Raw genomic sequence first — 6,003 nt, forward strand, 5'->3', positions numbered from 1 at the left:
ACAATGGGGCCATATGAGGAGAGGCTGCAGGAGCTGGGAATGCTCAGCCTGGAGAAGAGATGGCTCTGAGCAACACCGTGAGCCCCCACTCACCTCAGCAGAGGTCAACCTGCACCCCAGCCTTCCGCCCATCCACGTGCACACGCACACACCTGCGCCACTCTGCCTGCTTTGATCACCCACATTCACGCACCGCACCTTGTGCTCTCCATTGCATTCACAGACGTGTGCAAACCATCCCTGGGAACACGTATGTGCCTACACCTACCAGTAAACATCCCTGTGTGTGCACCTGTGTGCAACCCAACTCCTCAGCACACCCCTGTGCAAGCACACATTGGTGCCACCGCGTCCACGCACTATCCATGTGCTCACACACACTCACGTGTCCACATCCCCTAGTGCAGCCCTGTGCGCACACACACAGACACACGCGTAACCCCTTCCTTTCACTCCCAAAGTGCACGCACACACCGGTACCACAATGTCCTTGCGGAGCTCCAACACTCTGCACACCCCTGTGCACGCACATGTATGTGCATGCTCATCCTTGCACACATACCCACTGACCTACACACACCTGAGCAACCCCACTGCTTTGGACACTCACAAAAACAAATGTGTGCAACACCATCCGTGCACAAATCCACACACACACACACACAAAACATGGAACCCCACTGCTTTGCACAATCCTGTGCACACTCACGTGTGTCATGCACTCATTTCCCAGCCAGTCCTCGTGGGGTCTCTTACTTAGGACGGGAGTGCAGGGGAGCAGCCAGAAGCTGTTTGCATTCCCTGCTGTCTGCTGGGCAGGTTTGTTGGCGATGCTTGGGTTGCTTTGCTTTCCCTTGGGAGGTGGGAAGGAGCTTTGGGTTGGAGGCACATCCCGTGCCAGAGCATCCCGATGGCACGCGTGGGATCAGCAGGTCTGTCAGAGAAGTGGGTGAGGTTGCACGCCAAGCTGCAGCAGAGGAAGGGGAGGAGGGCCCAGCACAGCTCTGCACCACGCTCTGCCACGCTGGGCAGCTTGTTCCTGGCTCAGCAGTGCCATCAGACAAGAAGCAGGGAAGGAAAGCAAGGATGGGGGTACCATCAAACAGAGTCCGTGCAAGCCTGTGCAAGACAAACAGACCCAGAGCTTGTGTGTTTTTTCTGCTTTTGTAGCATTTGTGTGCTGTAGCTGAGCAAAAGCTTCTGCTGCTTGATTCTTCTTCTGCAACAGCCACCTACTGGTAAATGGCTTTGGGGATGGAGGATGTGACAGAAAGCATTTGTCTGCACGACAGCGTAGTTACACTTGGTCTAGAGAGTGAGAGAGGCTGGCAGCACTGCCTGATGTTGGTCAGGGTGAGCTCCTTCTTCCGCAGCGTGATGATGGCAGGGCCGGAGACGATCTGCAGGGACAGCTCAGAGGTGGGAGCTGGGAATGGACACGGCAGGAGGACAGAGGTGTGAGGGAGCAGCCAAGGCAGCGAAGAGCATCAAAAGGCCCTGAAAAGCATCACAAAGCCACAGCCAGGAAGCTTGGGGTTTGCATGAGCAGCATCCAGGATGCCAGAGACTATGTGCTCCCCTAAAAAATGGTAACAGAGCTCTCGCTGCAGGCATCACAAAACCAGGCAAAATGGGAACACACCCAGAGCTCTGCTGCACGCACCCCACAGTCACAGCATTGCAAGCTGAGCTGCCTTGCTGTTTCTTGCATTCATCATGGTCCCTGTGAATGAAGACTTGGAACACAGTCAAGGCGTTGATTGAGCACCAGAGTGCCTTTATTCAATCGGAGAAAGGAGGACGGGAGAGGGACGGGGAAAGATGGGACTCATTCTCTGTTGTTGAGGAGAGAGTGGCTCAGAGCTCATGTTGCTGCCTGGTGCCTGGGACTGCAGGCCTGACTCCAAGTCCCCCTCCAAGAGTCTCGGCTTCTCCTCAGTGACACTGCCTTGGTCCTGCTTGGAGGTGCCGCTGTCGGGGCACTCGGGCTGTCTTTGGGCTGGGCTGCACTGCAAAGGCACCGCACAGGTCGCCCATAGAGGTTTTCATATGGGCTTCATCCTTCCTTGGTTGGGGTTTTCTTCGAATTCTCACAAGTGCCAGAGGCAGTGCTTGCAACCTTGGTATCCCAGCCTCTTGGACAACTTTTAGTATTTGCAGCTTAGATAAATGGTTCCTCTTTTCCACCTGGCCACTTGACTGTGGCATGTAAGGTGTATGCAACTGCCAATTGATTCCCAATAAAGTACTGACTTGTTGAACCACTTTAGCAATAAAATGGGGGCCTCAATCTGAAGAGATTGTTCCTGGCACCCAGAACCTTGGAATTATTTCTTGTCACAAAACTTTTGTTACTTCCCTGGCCTGGTTAGTCCGGCACGGGTATGCCTCAGGCCATCCTGGAAAGGTATCTGCTAAAACTAACATGCATCTGTACCCCCCTTTTCTTGGCAGCTCTGAGAAATCTACCTGCCATTATTGTCCTGGCTAATTTCTCTCCCTGTTTGCCCTAACTGAACTTTGTGGCCTGTGTTAGGATTATCTGGTAAACAAACTTCACCTTGCTGGGTCACTTGCCTAATGGCAGTATACCCATTTCGGGTGACCACTCGTTGAACAAGATATTTATATAATGCTTCTGCTCCCCAGGGAGTTTTCCTATCTTCAGTCACCACAGCCCATCATATGGCTGCTGGAATCATTCTTTTCCCTTGTGCTGGAAAGCTCCATCCTTCCTCTTTTACCTGCCCTTCCTGATAATTATTTATCGAGTTCCAATACTCTTTGGAGTGCTTTGGCTCACCATCCACCTGCATGTTACCATCTGGAATCAAGGAAGCCTCCACCACCTCACCCTCTGCCGCTCGCTTTGCTTTCTGTCAGCCAGCGCATTTCCCATTCCTTCAGCACTGTCTCCCCTTTGCTGGCATCAACAGTGCATTTTAGCAACCTTCTCCAGCTGTTGGACTGCCTCCAGGAGTCTGGCTATTTCTTCAGCGTGTTTAAGACCTTTCCCTTGGCTTGACAACAGTCCTCTTTCTTTCCATATTGCTGATATGGGTGCATGAACAGCACTAAGGCATATTTTGAATCAGTCCATATCTTCATCTTCCCATGTCGAACAAAGCTGCTCCCGTCTGTGTACCAGGCGTCTTCCGCATCCTCCAGTGGTTCTTCTTTCAAGTCTCTGCAACTGGAATACACTGCTTTCATAGTCCCTAAACAGTCGTGAGACACAGGTTCTCCTGTAATTGCATTAAGAAAAGCAGCTGGATTTACAATATTTGTTACTGTTATTTCTCCATCATCTTGCTCCACTAGAATGGCTTGATACTTCAGAAATCTCTGAGGGGAAAGCCAATGTCCCCCTTTCACCTCCAGCACTGGAGAGACCGTGTGGGATACCAGTGCAGTTCTCTTCTGCCCCATTGTCCTAATGCTGGGGCCTTCATTAACTCCTCTTTCCACTGCTTTCAACTGGGCCACAGTCCAGGCTGGTGACTGTGCTTTCTGGCAGGCAGAATTGATCACCTGAGGAATTCAGCTTTATTTGCCTTCATCTGTGTTCCCTCTTGCTGGATCTCATGCACTCTGCTGGCTTCTGTCTGTGTTTCTACTCCAAGAAGAAAATGGGTCTTCACAAACCAGAACATTGGAAAAGCACCCTCAAGTCTGCTGTTTGAGCCTTCTTCATTTCAAGAGCATATGCTTTCATCTCCTCAGCACTCAAACACTTATTGATTGTTTACATGGAACCTTCTCTCTCCGAGGCTGTAGCCACTGTCTCTTGTCCTGGCAATGGCACCACTGACCAGATCACCTCCATTCTCTGCATCCTCCATTCTCTGCATCCTCATTTGCACATGGATAAGACCTCCCCTGAATCTTCTCCAGGATTAACAGTCCTAGCTCTCTCAGCCTTTCCTTATAGGAGAGATGTTGCAGTCCCTTTATCATCTTCTGAGCCCTCTGTTGGATTCCCTTAAGTATGATTCTTGTAACAGACAACTCAGATCAGGACACGATGATCGATGTGTGGTCTCAACAATGCTGAACTGAGGGCAAGTATCGTCTCTCTCAATCTGCTGGCAGTACCTTGCTTATATGCAGCCCAAGGATATCATTAAGTTATTTTTGGTGTATTTTTTCTTTTTCTTTTTATTTTCTTTTTTCTTTTTTTCTGTTTTTCTTTTTTTCATCAAGTTCACATTTCTGTTTCACACTCACTCTGTATTACTCACTATGTTGCTCTGGGAAACGATGGGACTTATCCTCTGTTATTGAGGAGAGGGTGGGTCAGAGATTGTGTTGCTGCCTGGTGCCTGGGACTGCAGGCCTGACTCCAAGTCCCCCTCCACGAGGCTTGGCTTCTCGTCAGTGACACTGACTTGCTCCTGCTTGGAGGTGTCGCTGTCAGGGCGCTCAGGCTGTGTTTGGGCTGGGCTGCCCTGCAAATGCACTGGGACACAGTCCAGGCTGGTGACTGTGGCTTCTGGCAGGCTCTGGTCAGCCCCTTCAGGAGAGCTGGGAGAAATGAGTTCCTGAGCAATGATGACCTCCTGCTCTCCGTCGCTGCTGTCAGAAGGAAGGCTGTCATTTGAATTGCAGCCTGACTCCAAGTCCCCCTCCAAGAGGCTCGGATTCTCCTCAGTGACGATGACCTGGTCCTGCTTGGAGGTTTCGCTGTCGGGGCACTCGGGCTCTGTTTGGGCTGGGATGCACTGGAAAGGCACTGGGCCATCGTCCATGCTGTTGACTGTGGTTTCTGGCAGGCTCAGGGCAGCCCCTTCTTCACAGCTGGGAGAAATGAGTGCCTGAACAACCATGACCTCCCGCTCTCCGTCGCTGCTGGCACTCAGAACGCTGTCATTTGAATTGCAGCGACTTGTGCTTCCTGTGAGCTTTCCATTGATGGAAGCACGCTCTGAGCCATCAGCTCTTGACTCGGCTCTTCTGGGTTCACAATGGGTCGATTCACCTAGGAAGGAGTGGACACACAGGGGTTAGAGTCCAACTTTCTCTGCCCATGGGGGCAAAGGCTTGGTGCTGCCTGTCAAGTAGGCTTCAAAAAGCTTGAGAGGCTCCTTTGGGAAAACAGGGGTCAGCTGAAGATGTCAGGCACGGGCTTGAATGCCAGAAGGAGGTACAAGCCCACTGAAAGCATGAATTCTACCTGTGTTGCTGACAAGCAGTGTTTTGAAAGCTGGATTTGCACCCTTACCTGCCATGACCACGAGATCTGCTTCTGTGGGCTCCCTGGCACTGCGCTGCTGTTGGCGTTTGGCCACAGGGGATGGTCTGCGCAGGCAGAAGCAGGACCACCAGCTGCCAGCTGGTGATTCCTTGCTCTTTCTGGGAGAACGTGGTCTGGAGAGAAAACAGAGCATGCTGTCAGTCGTGGTGCAGGGTGAGGGAAGAGTCACACCGAGCCCTTGCCAATAGTTGCCTGTTCCTGGCACTGCCTGCTTTCTGCTGAAACACAGCTTCGAAACGCGCTCTGTTGCAAACAGCAGAGGACGCTTCCATTCCTACAGCTCAGCCCTCAAGTCCTGCTTGAGGACTGAAGAAGAGAGGCAGAGCATGTGAGCAAAGGCTCCGCAGCCGGACAGGACAGGAGCTGGCAGGAGTAACTGCTTTCTGAGGAACTGTGCAGCCATAAAGGCGGCTCAAAAGCACCTCTGACTCTTACACTAACACCTCCTCGGCCTCAGCTCACTGCCATCTTTAATTTCTAGTGCCAGCAAGTCTGACCAACAGCTCTGCTTAGAGGAGAACTGGAACTGGTTTCAGGCATGTGGCCCTGAAATCTGGAAAACCCCAACGTTTCCAGGTACAGCCAGCATAGTCCAGGATAGACGTCAGCGTGGCTTTCTGCATCTCGTGACTGCCTGCCCAACCAGGAAGGAAAGGCACCCTTGTGTGGCTCCACTGAGCCCATCGGGCAACTGTGTGTTAGTTGAATCCTCGGAGATATAGTGGACAAAAAGTAAACCAATAAAGACC

The sequence above is a fragment of the Excalfactoria chinensis genome, assembly GCF_039878825.1.
Source record: "Excalfactoria chinensis isolate bCotChi1 chromosome Z unlocalized genomic scaffold, bCotChi1.hap2 SUPER_Z_unloc_9, whole genome shotgun sequence".
NCBI classification, from domain to species: Eukaryota; Metazoa; Chordata; class Aves; order Galliformes; family Phasianidae; genus Excalfactoria; species Excalfactoria chinensis.